The sequence below is a fragment of the Alosa pseudoharengus genome, unplaced genomic scaffold, assembly GCF_046254945.1.
Source record: "Alosa pseudoharengus isolate Yale_2024_CS ecotype anadromous, Long Island Sound unplaced genomic scaffold, YU_APseudo_1.1 YU_APseudo_1.1_scf_14, whole genome shotgun sequence".
Taxonomy (NCBI): domain Eukaryota; kingdom Metazoa; phylum Chordata; class Actinopteri; order Clupeiformes; family Clupeidae; genus Alosa; species Alosa pseudoharengus.
The window spans coordinates 6,250,107-6,266,669 of NW_027468609.1; the positions used below are offsets into that span (position 1 = coordinate 6,250,107).

General features: G+C 38.9%; 1 long non-coding RNA gene across 1 annotated transcript; it reads right to left on the reverse strand.

Moving 5' to 3' along the window:
• LOC143122355 (uncharacterized) lies at positions 1–15,275 on the reverse strand. The gene is made up of 3 exons (XR_012986652.1): positions 14,899–15,275; positions 665–902; positions 1–533 (listed from the first exon to the last, which is right to left on the reverse strand). It is a non-coding gene; the product is annotated as an uncharacterized LOC143122355 (long non-coding RNA).
• Between the last annotated feature and the right edge of the window lie 1,288 nt (positions 15,276–16,563).

Consider the following 16,563-nt stretch of genomic DNA (forward strand, 5'->3'; position numbering starts at 1 on the left):
TGGAGTAGCTGATTGGTCATTTATTGTTCATAGTTACCAAATTTTTAAAAATCATTTATAGAAGCATTTTATACAAGACCAAGCAAGCCAAAGACATGTATATATAATGGTATCAGTCTTACAAGTCAGAGATAAAAAATGATGTACATGTTGAATTTGGGAGGCTATAAGGACCTAAAAGGGAATGTCAATCCATCTTTAAAGAAGATAAAAGTTAAGGTGGCGTTCAAAGTGACGCTTTTTTCAACTTCAAAACATGTTGCGAGAAAACATGCAAGATCATTTTAACGTGAAACGCATTGTTACGGTCAGTCACATCATTTCATAAGGATACAATTGAATTTGAGGCGACAGTTCTCGGCAGAAAAAAATACAGATGGGTTCCAACCTTGAAATACAAAAACTAAGATTAAGCTTGAGCAAAACATCTGCATCAACTGGACTGTGTTACTCCATGTTCCCGTAGATGACTACGGTGGTTGTGGTGTCTTCTATGCCCATTGTGGTCGGATGGATCTTGCTATTCATGAACTCTTTTCATAAAAATAGGAGTAAAAAAGAAATCAGTATTCATAACTGCTCAAAGCAAAACAAGCTGTTAATTGTTTAACTCAATAGAAAGTGTATGGGTGAATGCATGATGTGTATGTGAGAGAGAAGGCACCTTTTTCATGGGTGAAGCAGTACACTGGAATTAGTTGAGGTTGTAACACTGAAGCGAGGTGGAGCCCAAATACCTACTATGGAGAGAGGTGGCTGATACACATGGGTGCAGTTTCTTTTCCACTCTATAGTTACCACCTCTGTTTCTGAGATACACTGCAAGGTGATGTTTCCTCCTGGCTGGACTCTTCGCTCAACCACGTCTCCAAAGACTCTCTCCACACCATAGAATATCATGACTAAAAAAAAAAAAAAAGGTAAGGTGTAAGCATCTGTTGGTAAAAATATGGCATTCCAAAGTGAGACACGAGATCCAGTCACGGAGAAGTAGAATCAAGATGCAGAGTTTAATTTGGCTGCATACAGGAGAGAGGCAGCCTAGAAATCTAGACGCACCCTAGCGGCAGCAAATTAATTTGCTCAGCCTGTACGTCTAGAATCAAACCATAGGGATTTCTATTGGCTGACGCCGTGGACTTCATCCAATCACAGCGCTCTATTTTGTTAGAGAGTCTTAAGGCGGGCTTAACAGGATAACAACAGTCCTGCGACGGTGAACAACAAGGAAGGTGGCTATGGCGAACGAAGAGTGGTTGTTTGAATCGGCGTTGGCGTCAACTTTGGAGGAGTTGGACATGACAAACTGGGACTGTTGAGGAGGGCCGGACCCAAAATACCGAACTCAAGTCTGAACTCAATTCTGTCCAATTCTATTCTGTTCTTGTATAACATTAAGTAAATCATATGGTTTTGTTTACTACTCGTAAGAACAGATGAAAATGTGAGGGAGACAAAGGAAAAACAGCAATAGGCTATTTAATTTATGTCCAGTATTTAATCCTCATTCTCGAAAATAATTTTTTGACATTGACATTTTTTTTTTTCAGTTTTCAAAGACTGATATAAAAAAGTACTACAATATCTATATAATTAGGCTAGGCCATGAAAATGTGAAGGAGTCAGTACAACCATAGGCCTGTGCCACCATTTCATCAACACTCAGCAATATTTCATCATTAAATCATTAAAGTAACTCTATGCAGAATTAGACTATGAAAATGTGGAGCAGACAATAGTAGGCTGTCATTAGTTAATCAACATGCACAAAGAAAAATATTTTAAAAATGTAGGCTATGTTTTTGCTTTAACTTTATGCACAAAACTGTGATTGGTCAACTCGCCCTGTGTGTTGAGCCGGCTGCTTCAAGCAACCTGTGGGTAGTAGCATCATACTAGTTCGCTAACATAAGCTTTGCAAATAAACTCAGACATATTTTGGTTACAATGACGGGGTTATCCGAATGTAAACTATCTATCTGCCAGTAACGTTTTGAAATTAACACTTTGTATCGCCAACAAACAGCAGGAGTTCGTTCTGACAACCTTTGCGGTGGTGAGCGACGCAGACATAAGACACACACAACTTTGAAAGGTTTACGCCGACTTAAAGGCAACTGCATTGTGTCAACGCAGAAGCATAAATTCTATTCACCAGCACAATTCAGTGAGGGTGTTTACATCGTATGCATCCACGCACAAATGTATGGGCGTACAAATAGCAGTCGCTTTCAAAATAAAAGCAACGATATTGATTTGCGTGGATTATCTCTATGCTAGGCTCTTGACTATTTGTTCTTTCACTGACCTTACACGGGCCGGTCAGGGAAAGCCCACGGGCCGGATGTGGCCCGCGGGCCGTATGTTGCCCATGTATGGTCTATGGCCTAGGCAGTTTGAAAGACAATTCTCTGCCCGCCCCTTGGATTAAGCGAGGTGAATGGTTCGATTCCAGACTATACATTTCAATGATATAGGATGGCCCGCCAGGCTAGGAGAGAGGCACACACAAAGCACAATGCTCTCCAGAATATGCGTCTCTGAAATGACACAGAATTATCCAGGGTTTAAGTGCACAACAGCAAAGGATAGTCATAATCAATAATGCAAATTGTAAAGGATAATCAATGACGGAAAAATGGCCTTTGATGTAAAACAAATAACAATAAGTGATATCAACCCTGATATCTTGTATTACCCATGGTTGGGATAGATATGCAGGGTCATGAAGTAGGAGCATACTGTACTTTTAGTGTCAAAGTGACCTACTAATGAGAAATGCAGAACATTAAACCACATATTGGAATATTGGACTTAATGCTCTATTCCACTTTCTCTCACATCTATAAAACATGAGCCATTGTAAAGTAAGATCAGTGGTAAAAATGTGTACTACTCACACAAAACCATGCATGAGGACGGTGACACCTGGCTCGTCCATCTCTGTGACTGAGCGAGTTGATTACCGCAGGGTTCTTTGATGCGGATTTCCGTTAGAAGGGGTTCACTTTACCATTAAAGGACAAGTGCTCAGTGATTGGGTCAGACTGATGGAAATGTACATCTTTTTTTTAACACCATGTTGATGCGAGAGTGAGAGGGTTGAGGTAAAGAAACCGACACTTCATAACAAACTAAATGAACAGAATGAACTGGCCTGCAACCTTTTACATGCTGGATACACCTTCACAAAGGTCTTTAATTAAATAGATCATCTTTTTATAGTTGAAAGTGATCAGTCTAAACCACATTAAAGCCATGAACTGTTCTTTATGGGTAAAAGGAAGTGTGTAGATGCTGTTTTACTTGTCATATTGCTTTAAAACACCTCTGAGGCCTTGAGCTCTCTTTATATATTACAGATAAGATACCTATTGTGATGGTAGCCAGCCGGTACAGTAGCTGTGCAGCATGTAAGTCTTCCTCCCGACACCTTGAAACGTGTTTGGGTGATTCTCCAACTATGGTACTTTTTCTGTCCTTGACATATATTTAAAAAAATAAAAAACATTTCCACTTTTTTATTTTTTTCACACTTACTACATATTTAGGGGAACCTATATATAAAAAAATCATTGTTCAATTATGTTGTTTTTTATAAAATATAAGACATTTTATATGCGTTTTTTACTATTTTGCCTCTGTCCCTAGGCCAGACTTTGGGTCTTCGACCTTATCTCACTTAAAATCTAATACTGATATAATTTTAAATTCAAACAGAAAGTATGCATTATAACCCAATTCATTCAAATCTACTATTTGTTTTTATATTTATTTTCGATTTGGCATATTTTAAATATGTTAAACACTTGTCCCTTGGGTTCACCGTCATTTCCACACCTCTGCATAAAATGCAATCCCAGGCTCAGTATTCTAGATTTGTATACTCAGTAACCATAGCAACTGACACTCCAGAGGGATCCACATGGCTGAATGAAAGAATGATCCCAGCAGAGGTTAATACATAGGAGATATATCAAGGTAAATATGAGAAATACCGCGAGTATGTTTATTGTACGTCATTTCTGAACCGCTCATAATTCATTCCGATGGGAAAAATTCTGGATTTTTACAATTTCATTAGGTGTAATTTGAGATTATTTAATGCTAACTCTAAAACTAACACTAACAGGCTAGTCAAACATGAGATATTAGAGGGAAAGTGGGAAAATGTCATTTCCACGACCGTCTTTTCCACATCTGTCTCCATGGTAGTGATAGGTAGACAGGTTGGCTTGTTTTTGTTCGGTTGTGGAAATGACCATTGCTTTTGCCATTGTCTGGAAAAATGTCAAAAAATACATATTATTCCATAAAAATCAGCACAGCCAACTTCAGGGCAGGTATCTAGGCATACTGGGGAAACAAATTATGCCAGTAATATTTTAATTAAAAATGTTTCATTTTCTGAAAATGTTCAGGTCCAAAAAGTACCATAGTTGGAGAATCACCCGTTTGTGGAAGATGCTAGCACCCATGGGTTTAGCCGTCCACCTAATCCAAGGTGCTGCAAGTTTGCAGGTTTGCACCTGCCGCCTAGGCAGGATAGCATGGTCAAAACACAAAACAGGTTACACCATGAAGTTAACTACAGTTCATAGACAATGTGAAACACCTAAGACCACTTATTCCAAGCAGTATTCAAAGTCACCAAAGAAGATTATCTTCTTTGTAATTGTAGGTCCAGGAGCATGTGTGGAGAGTGACTCAATCAAAAGGAAACAAGCGTGATTGAATACCATTGATTCATTTGACAAGGTCTGGAGCATGAGTTTGAGTTTGTCTGAGGCTGAAACCTGGTGTGAAGAATGCACTTTATTTCTAACGTGAGTGAAATCAAGGAAGTTACCAGTGGTAGGAGGAAAGATAAGCTCAACCACGTACCTCAGTAACTACTAATGATGGAGATGTAATCTGCTTTGCATAGAAAAGCACAGTCCTGCACTGGGCTGTGATGTTGTAACCTGGGGACAATATCCCAGCAAGGAGGCTAAAATCCCATGTCTATTGGTACCCATGGTGTTTGTTAAAGTGCCAGGGATTGAGGGTTAATCTCTGCACAGCTTTGTACCTGCTGGTTATGTTTACAGATGTAGAATGAGGGAAATACATAAAGGGTTTTTGAAAAAAATCTATGAGTTATACATGATTGCCCTCATATTTTAGCCTGGCTTCAACAGTATCCATGGTAACTGTAGCCATAACAGAAAGAGAGCTTTTTAAAATGTTCACAAAGTTCTTGCCCTTTTGATGCAGTTTAAAGAGGATACATACTGAACACATTGATAATGTATTTGCCGTTGCAGTAGTGAATACCATCAGGACACGCTCAGAAATACGCAAATAAAGAGTACAGCTTTGGTAAAATACAATAGATATCCAGCGTCAGTCAGGTAGAGCTATTCAGTGTTAGTTGGGCCAACAGGAAATGTCCAGAAAATGGTTTGTTACACACCTTTCACCGACAGAGAAACTACTCACTTAGCCATGTGTAAGTAGTAGAGTAGAACACATCAAAACATATGATTTGTGGAATGTACAATAGTTTTGGACAACCTTTATTTGGAGACGTGTGTTTCTAAGGCTCAGAGTGTCTACAGACCCCATGACTACACACGGTCATGTTCAGGTTAATTTCACTGCACATAATCTGTGTGCAGCACTGTGCAACATTATCACCCATAAACCAGGCTATAAACGGAGTCTCTGTTATCAAGCCTATAGCTGTTCAAAAAGAATAGTCAAAGCGAACAAACATTATAATAATAATAATAATTATTATTATTGTATGTTTGTTACATGCAATTGTGTAAGGGCTCAGACAAATTACTAACTGGCGAAACGTGCCCTCTGGCATCTCACGTCAGAGACGAACGTTAGTAGCCTATCACCCACTTCCTTCCATTTGAGACTGCAGCGACGCGACGGAGCCTGATTAGAAGAATCTCTCTGAAGTGCAGTTGAAGGTGAGTAGATGTTCATCTAAAATACACTTACTAGAGATTTATTTCACATGTTCCGTAGTATGCCGCGAAAATTATAAACGATAAGCGGTGACGCGAAAGAGGAGTAACATAACGTAAATGTATGGTCAAGATATCATGTGTTGACCTTCAGGGGCTAACGTTAACGTTAAAGCCTGTGTTGCAGGTTAAACACCACTGTTGATTAATGGGTACATAAAGCACTCAATATATGTATATAATTTTAAAAATGTCTCCAAATGGTGTTAAATGCCAGTTTTTGTTGTTTTTAGCATTAGCGGGTTTTTTGTACGCAATTCGGTGATGACGTCACTTTGGGGACTACTTGATCTGCACTTCATTCATTTCAATGGACATCGCGGTTACACTTTCAACATAAAGTTTGTATATTTACACTTCGAATTTCGTCACAGCATTTATATCACAGCTACCCTATGATCTACCAATGGTAATAACGGTGCCTGATATCAATTTAGTATTTTTTCTGAATTTCGGGAGGTCTCGTTTTGGAGGGTATGTTTTACATTCATTCCTATGGGAAACGGTCGCGGTTACACTTTCAACATAAAGTTTGTATATTTACACTTCGAATTTCGTTACAGCATTTATATGACAACGACCCTATGGTCTAACAAAGATAACACTGTCTTCCGATTTTAGTTTATTGCAATTTTCTGAATTTGAGAGGCCTCGTTATGAGGCTACATAATGCACCTATTCAGTTCAATGTATTATGCTTATAACATTACGACACTTTTTTTGTTACTGTCAGTGAACAGCACCGAATGAAAGTCAACATGCTCTTTATATCTAGTGATAGTGATCATGTCGTTAATCAGATAAGTAGGCTACCGGGCAAACTTAGTCAGAAGATCAGAATATGAAGCATCATGATAGCTAGCTGGGCTAGCAGCTAACTTTTTAGTCCCACCTGTGAGCCACCCGTTAGATAACTTAGCTTCTAGCCGTCGCCGATTAGGCTGGTCGTGTCTTCAGCATGAATATTTTCGATAACTACTGCTCGTGATTGATTGCCATTGACATCGTCAGGGTACGGCTTACCAAAGAGGGAGAAAATATGGGCAAGTCGCAGTTTTGCAGGTGCTTGTGTGGGCTGTGCCGTCCCGATGGAAACTGTGGTGGAGAGCTGCAGTAACTAGGGAAGCGAGTGCATTTTGGCCGCTGGTCGAGGAGCTCCCCTGTGACCAGCATAATGACATGATCTATCTAGCTATCTATCTGTCATATCTAGGCTATCTATAGCCTATCTATTTATCTATAATCTGCGCTATCTACTGCTGAACAATCCCTTACTCGTCTCTCTTTACTCCTCTCTCGTTACTCTCAAGGGTCTCAAGGTGGGCTTTGGTCTGTAGTCTCCCCAAGGTGACGTAATGCAATGCATTGTGGGGGAAAGGAGAATCACTTCAAATGCTGTGAAATAGTACCTGCTTTTTCGTATTATATTCCGTTTTGTGATACCCAACAACATCAAATACAATGGATAACAGTTTAAATGTTTATTATCAACAAGCAAATTGTGCAAATTCGTTGGAAAATGAACCCTGCAACACGGCCTTTAAGTTAACTGCTAACGAAGGTTGAAAGTTAACATGAACGTTAACGTTACCTCTACATGAGGTACATGTCAATTCGTGCTCCTGTATTGTACAATGCTATACATTTTTTTTTATCATGTTAATATTTACTCAACCAAATATGATTTCAGTATAATCGTCTTTAATGGTTAACATTGACTTGGTTAGCCTATCAGCCAACGTAGCTCTCATTGGCAGCTTAGCATAATGCAAATCAGATATCAAATAAAGGCTATGGTTAGCTTAATGAGGTAACAGTTACTGTTGTTAGCTACTTAACATTAACAGTCATTAATAGGGCAAATTAGCTTAAAGGTCATGCTCTACTAAAAAGCTTGTTTCACGTAAAGCAGGCATCCATAAGCATGAATTTGGCCTTCACAAGTTGGTTATTTCAAAACTAGCTGCATTAATTTACTATCAAGGACATGTGTTGATTGCTGAATGTGCATCATTGATAGCATAGAAGACACGTGTTCAGTGCAAAGTGCCAACAGGTGCACGTGCCACATTTACTAGTTTAGTCAGTGTCACTGAGATAGTTGTTACCTGGTTTGTTTTAAGAAAGTGTTTTAAAAGTAGTGTTGATTTTGTCTGAATGTTTGATTTTATGTTTTTTCAGGATGTTGGTGAAAGTTAAATACCAGGCAGACCAGATACATTAAAATGGTGGAAACTGATGCCACTCTAGAGGATTTCTTTAACCAAGGTACTGATTTATTCAATTGTTGCATTGTTTAAGTCTATTGTCAGGTTTTTTTTGTAATGTTCTGTTAATTTTTATTTTAGTGTTCATGAAATTTGATATTGAAGCCAAACACCAAGCTGGGCTAAAATGTATGATGAGTTTGGTACAGAAGATTGACAACTATGTGTCTGAAGATGTGGTGAAGGATCCAAATTGTGGTGTATTAAAGCTGAAGCCTGCAGAAGATGATGGTGAGTTGTAATATGGAATGTAGTTAAAACTTGGTACAAGTTTTGTGAATATATCAACAGCGGTTGCAACACATTGTTTTGATGGAATGCCACTCTGTGGGATTTGTGGATGTTGATTATGTCCGTCTTTGAGCCTATTTAGTGTTTAAAAATCTCAGTCATCAAAGACTACATCAGGGTACCCGCGGAGTCTTAAAAGTATTAAAAAGTATTAAATTTCATTTTACTAAATTAAGGCCTTAAAAAGTATTGAATTTCACCCTTAAAGTCTGGAATTTTTTCACGGAGGTCTTAATTTTTCAAATGATCAGTAGATTTAGTCTAATATCCTCGTAAATCACAAGGATTAAAGTTCTCTGTCGTATGACGGATTTCCGTCAATTTGATTTTAGAAATGTCATATTTGAGATCGATGCAGATCCGGTGAGAAAAAAAATAGGAGGGGGGGTCTATCACCTTTTCTTTTCCTTTTTTTAAGGCAACTACAAATATTAGGTCCGATGAATGAATGTGTGTGATTGTAAATGTTTAAAGACCTAATAGTGTTCTTGAGAACTTTCTGTGTCTCAATCAGAGATCGCTCAAAAAGATACGTCAGCCATGAGTTTCGCTTTGTTTATGTTGTAGCTACACGCTTGTCTCATTGGCCTGGGGCGGTTGCTTAAAAAAAAAAAAGAACACATCTGGAGGACGGTCTAAAAGTTGGATTATAGTGACACAATCGAGACAGCTGATGAGGTTGCCCAATCCGTTTAACTTTTTTGGATATGCTATTGTGAGCTCTATGTACGAATTCGGAGGCTGTGTTCTTTCCATGCATCAATTAGACAATTTCTTACTATCGCGAACTCTTGTCAGGGGAGGTCATTCATTTTGGGTGTCACCTATGACTTGAACAGATAGCCTGCTATGCCACCCGATGTACTATTATTGTTACAGTTTTTAATCAATGCAACTAACATTATGTGTAAAGCGACGCAATATAAACTGTAGCCTATGCCTCCTGTCTGTTATGACATGTACAACAATGTTTTTCACAATTTGCGACGGAAGGTTTTGACTGAGCGTGTTAACAGTTCGCGATATTATTATTTTATGTTGAGTAAGGGGGTCAGTCGTGTTTATGACGCACAGACAGCCTTGTAGCCTATTTTGCTTAGGCCTCACTTTTAACGACAGTAGTTTGTGAGCGTATGTTGACAAAAAATAACCATGCAATTAAAATAGTCAACTTAAAACTTTGCTATTATTAATGTATAGCACAAAACCATAACCAGTAGGCCTACCAGAACCTCGCATATTAGCGTCATGATTTGTGTATGTTTATCTATGGCTGACCGTTTTTGCGCTAAGTAGGCTACGCATGTTCTTTCATAGCGCAACACGGCTGTCCCTCACCATATCGCAACCTCTTGTCAACCTTATACAATCTTTTGCTGAAGACAAAAGCACCCTCTCCAGATTGTCGTTTTCAGATGCGCAGACCTGCATGAGCACACACAGTATTGCTGCTCATTGGAAAACTGAGTTGTCTGTAAAACTCAAAATTACCATGTTTTCATTAGATGCGGATGAGGCAACAAATGGAAATATGAACAATATCTAGACTGGTCTGATTCGTTACTTTGATGAGGAAATGTGAAGTCTTGCAAACTTGATTTTATAGATTTTACTTAGTGTTGAATTGCATATTAACAAGAAAAAAAAATCTCCCCTGTAAACACTTTTGGCCTGAAGGAATTAAATAAGAGTGTAAGTTAAAGCCTTGCTACAATATCGCTGCAGTAGAAAAGAACAGCAATGGCTAATCAGCAATGGTCAGGGATGGTATTGAAATATTGTTTTGTTCATCAGGAAAACTCAATCTCAATCAAGAACACTCTCAATTCGCCTTATTCACATGGCGGCCATTGGCAGCTAAAACGAGGCTACAGGGTACAACAAACTATAGGATTGTTATGTTCTATGCATTCACCTGTAGGTGGCATTAATTATATAGTAACTTAAGAGTACCCTGTAGCCTCGTTTTGGTGTTTATTTGGTGCTTTACTTTTCTGTTTGCATCTTTTTGTACATTAAAAACCAATAGGTCGCGAAGGGGTGCTATCTCTAGGTAGATATGAACAACGTATGACTTATGGCCTGAAAAAAGAAAAAAAGTTTTTTTTCTCACTTTAATCCCTGAAATCAACTAGGTTCTATTCCGTGTAAATTTGTCCATGAAGCAGGACATTCAGTCACGTTACTACCGCGACAAATCTTTGCGTTGCCACTGCACTGCTGTCATGTTCATGTTGGCATGTTCAAACACTTAGTAATTAAAATAGTAATTATTTGAGGTTTAATCTTACCTTTAATATTATTTATTCTATCCGAATGGGTGCGATGTAGGTATTAAATTTCATCTGAAGTGGTATTAAAAAGGTCTTAAAAAGTCTTAAATTTAGGTCTGACAATTCTGGGGGTAGCCTGTACATGACATACAGCCGTCACAGGTACTGGACATGACTATATTACTGATTTATTCTGTCCTCTGCTTTGTAGTAGATGCATTATGTGATTCAGATGACACCACTGCCTTGTCTCCAAATAAGCCCAAGGGAGATGATGGGGTAGAGCAAGTAAGTGGCATTTTTTCCCTAGTTAAATATTGGTAAAATCTTTATGCTGCCCATTAACACAAAGGTAACCTAAACTGAAACCCACACTGAGGTATTTTTTTTTTTCTTCAAAAAAATTCCACACACTCAGATCTGTGCAAAATGATCCTTTTATTCTAGATTTCGGTCATAGACCCTCTTCAGGAATCCTGAAAAAGGCCTATGACCAAAAGCTATACAAAAAGATAATTTTGCACAGATGCGAGTGTGTGGATTTGTCATGCTGTGCTTGACTTTTGACTTTAAATCCCAGTATCTCAACCACCAGATGAACAGTATTTTTTGTTTCTTTTAAATGATTGAACTTGAAATGAAACCATTTCATAAGTATTTCTGCATACAAATTGTAATGAATCTGTTTAAGATCAAATACATTGTTTACAGTGCACTGAATTTCACATTGATCTCCATTTCTCAAGGTCACCGAGAACTGTCGGTACAGGGAAAAAAAACAAAACAAAACAAAAAAACAATCGGATTCACTTAGCTCGAGATGCTGCAGCCAGGAAGCTACTGCGCTACACTCTAGGGGCATGTTCCTGAGCCCCAATGTTCATGACCCCAGAGTGTAGCGCTGTAGCTGCACAGTCGCTTTAGCTGCTGGAACTCACCCTACTTTATACTGTTTTATAGGAACATTTCTATGATCCAGCCAGCGGATCAGGGTACCTGGCCTGACGCATTAAAACAATTCAGAGGAAAGCCTCAGGAACCACAAAGTCCAGAACACAATGAACATAATGGAGGACCAGCTTCTGAAGATGTGCCCGAGCCAGTCGTGAATGAAGAACAGCTGAGAGAGGCGGTATCTCTAATGAAGCATTCTTCTGATGAAGAAGTTGTGCGGCTGAAGGTGAACGTTTGATTATCGTCAGAAAAAATGGTCCATGACCCTCAATCACCTCATATGCTTGCAACATTCTCTCGATTTGTGGATGTAATGGATCAGATTGAGCAAGACTGTTACTGTTTGGTGAGATTTCAGCGAACCTTCTTGAGAGGTGGTCAACTATGTTCAAAGAGAAGACTATTAAACAGAGTAAAGGTCTTTCTTCCTCCAGCATCGAACTGCAAAAAAGGATCCAGGTAGCAGAATCACCACATGGGCTGTGTCCCGGTAGAACACTCAGGTTAAAGTATGGTGAGACTGGGTGTTTCAGGGACATTTTCTGGCTTTTAGAAAACATTTGGAAAGGTTACATGAGTATAGCGTTAATAATGTTCATGTTTTGGAAAATAACTGTAGTGAACACACAAGTAATGATTTGGCGGTAGATTTTGATACAGTGGTTCCTGTTATGCATTCTGCTGTACATGAGATACAGGTTGAGGAAACTATTCAGTTTTTTGAGTGATAAGCAAAGTGTTGAGGAAATGAATCATACTTTAAGTCATCTTGAAAATCTCTTCTAGGCCCCATCCATTGGATCATGCCTTAGGTATGAGCTACACCAGGCGCGTAACTGAAGCGTTCTGTTCGCGACGCGTAAAATTCATTTTAAATGAATGGTCTATTTTATTCAAACGTACGCGCCGCTATCACATCTGGTGTAGCTACCTCCATTGATTATAGTGGCAGCTAATTGTTGCAGCAGACGCTATGCGAACGTAAAGCTTCAGTTACGCGCCTGATGTAGCTTCACTGTTAGAAAGTGTGGACTTAAACATGTCGGTGATGCTAGAATGTTTCAGTACAGACTGTAGAGTGAGTAAAATTGGTATGTAAGCTAATGTATCACTAACAACAACTTGATATTATGTTCTAGTGGCTTTGTTCCATTTGATGCCAAATGTGTTGTACTGTACATGCATTTACAAAAGGAAAAACATTTTTAACTTTTTATATTGTATATTGATACATTAACATAATATTTTGTAATAAATATTTTTTCAATAATTTGTCTATGTCCTTCAGATTTTGTAGAACTTGATAAAGGGTAAATAAAGACAAGCAAAATGGTGACTCTAGCAAGAGTAGCTGGGAATAAACTCTGAATAGAGATAAACTAAGATTACCCCATTAAGAGTTAAGATGACTCTGGAAAGAGTAGATTTTTCTTTACTCCCTGTGGAGTTTATCTTGGTGATTTTCCAACTCTCTATAGAGTAAATTTAACTCTGAAAAATGTGCTCTAGGAGAAGAGTCAAATTTACTCTCTGTGGGGTGGGACCAATGGGTCTCTATGACAGAGTCAGAATCGACTCTATTAGAGTCGAAAACAACTCTGTCAATTTTACTGTGAGCGAGGTTAAAGTCAGCTTCATCTCTGCTCGTGCACGAGGTAGAACAGTAGACCAAAACAGTAGATTGACGAAAAGAGGATATATGTCGTAAAATTAAGACAATACTAGACGATTTCTGTTCGATTTGGCAAGCGCCATCTACAGGATTTTCATCGAAAGTCATAAAATTTAACATCGCGAGAAAAAAATAGATTGCCTACAGAAATGGGTGAATAATGAAAGTTAAAACAACAATACTAATGGTTTTGAAATCAATTGCAAGTTTGATTGGCTTCACTCTTGAACACATGGGTCTACAGTCTATGCTTGAACAAATAGGTGATAGGTGAAATGTTACAACCTGCCCCATATGCGGGGTTAGTTGTAACACTCATCCCAAAGGCTGTTTTTAATTAAATTAATTCAATAGCCTAAATGTATCTGAATGTGTATGATAGAATAGGATCTGACTATTTATGATACATAAGTCATGAACTAACAACAGACGTGTGTCGAAAATTGACTTTATTTTCTATACGGAGAAATAACATGAGAAATATGCGCCAATGGAAGCTAAGAGTCTGACCAAGGTCAATCCTGCCAAAAAAAGCCCTCAAACCTGAAAACACATGAGGCAAAATGCAAAACATCACAAAAACTAACTGAACTAACACTAATACGCGCATATTTTTGTATTGCAACATCATTATACAGTATGAGTGGCTTAGTTGTAACAGCGCGTAACTAACCCCGCTGGGTCACGTTTGTTATAAGATAAGCTAGCTCCTGCTATGAGTTGGCTACATGTTTCAAAACGGTGTTCATTTTTAGCCTACAAGACGGTTATTAAGATGATACAAGATTGGAGTCATGAGCTGCACCCACAACTCAGTAATGGAAAGACAAGTACCACCTAGACCAGGGGCGTAGATTTGCGTGGAGACCGAAGGACGTGTCCCCACCAATGTCAAATTACGACTGAAATGTCCCCACCAATATTCAGGTTGAAATGGGGAAAAAAGCGCTCACATGCGCTACACAAAGAGTTAAATCATTTCTCACTTCAGTGCTGCGGATCATCTCGTACAGATCTTGTAATGTGCAGTAGCCTATAAGGGTAAATCGCGCTGATTTGAAGTTACCTATAATAACTACCAGTGAGCCGCAGTCTCCTGCGCAGCATGCAGCGCTTCATCTTTACTTCACTACAAGCATGAAGTGCGTCCAAATTCACCCATTCTTCTCTGTTGAACTCCTCGAGAAGTAGGCTATCACACATGTGTCACATGAAAGAGCCTTTTCTCAGCTTTTAAATGGTGCTAGCTAGCCACTGTTTGCTGTAATAAACAGTTCGCGAGAAAAATAACTTCAAGAGATGTAATAATTATTCTCTGCGCCCATCTCCACATCCATTCGTCTCGGTGGAATATCGTAATACACACTCTTCACGCAACACATGACAAACCATATATCAGAATAAACAGCAAACCTTACCGAACACAAAGGTGTAGGCTAATGCATTCCCGTGTATAGTTAGCTGTTCCAGAGTAATCCGGTTTTGAAATAAATTATAGCAAAATTCAACATGGTCTTTCGGCTGCATTTCTTAAAACTGAGCTGTGCTTACATCGCCTAGATATCTGTAAATATTAGAATCAGAGAATATACAGGCAGCTCATGTTTGTTTGATTACTTTTCACAAAATGCTAAGCATGCATGTATTTAAGTTTCTTAAAACTGAGCTGGGGCCTGTACTACGAAGCGGGGTTTCTGGCTTATCTGGGTAACTTCGAGAGTAACTTGATCACGTGTGGCGTAACTTCCCGATTAACCCGTACAAGGTGGATAGGTTTTAACCGAGGTATGCTGCCATGGCAATTTACGCTGCATCTCAAACCTGCTCCGACCAGGTTATGTTCTTGGTTAACCCGAGGTTTCCGTTAACCACACCCTTTATAAGTACCACCCCTCCACTAACAATTTCTCCCGAGACATGTCGGCGTACCTGGATGATCAATACGACATTGGAGCGCAAATCGTGAGGGACTCTTCGCAGGGCGAGGGGTTTTAGAGACCGCCAGAAAATATATATAGCCTACCCGGACGATATTCTCTATGAAGATATAGATTGTCAGCCGAGGGAATTCGTTATCTTTGTCAGATGATCTAGGAAGACGTCTCATAGCAATGCCCGTACGTGGACATTCATGCATTCAATCGGTGATGCATGCAAGTATGTCCTAAAATAAATCGGACATAAGCCTACAGTGAACATCTGAGCAAGAATAGCCTAAAATAAATCTGACATAGCCTACAGTAGGCCTAATAAATAAAAATCACCATTTTAACAAACTTGTTGAATTGAATGTCATATTACTGTACCCTGCACATAAAGGCTACACATTTCCACAGCACCAGAATCCGACCGAATGCCTCCCTCAACCCCCTCCATAATCGGCCTTCCACTATTATTTGCGATGGCCAACTCCTTTGCTACTATAAAACACTCTGGTGCCTTACAGTAGTGTTCAAAGACACCTTTTTCTTGTTAGCTGTAAAACAGAGGCCAAGTGAAGGCTATAAGCATAGGCCTACATGTTTTCATAATTAAGAAATATTAATGCAAGCTATGACTATATAAACCACTATTCTGAATAATGTGTTTGTGTTTCATTTTCACCTGCTGCCATGTGCGTTTGGCAATGGTGTTGCATCTGAAATGTTCACAGGATTAGGCATACACTAAATCAGTCAATGGGGCTACTTAAACATTCAATTATCCTTATTACTGTAATCTATATGCCCACTTCTAAATTGTGTTGCATCTGTAGGCATTTCTATGAACTCAAAATAAGTAATTTAATTATTTCAACTCATTAAATACATTCCGCAAGCTATTACTCCTCCGTATTTGAAGAACATGTGGAAATAAAACTTTACTTTTAGGCATTTAGGATCTGCAATACGTTGCCAACAGCCTTGCCAGCATGCTTTGTTCACTGCCGACGTATTTGTCATAATAATAGACCTCTGAAGTTCGCCTACAAAAAAGCAGCCATCTTTGACATCCGGTATCTGGCGATTTTTCCTATGGTAAAATAACATGGGGATTTTGAATTATCGCACCTGTTAAACTCTCGCAGGGATTAAAAAGTCTGA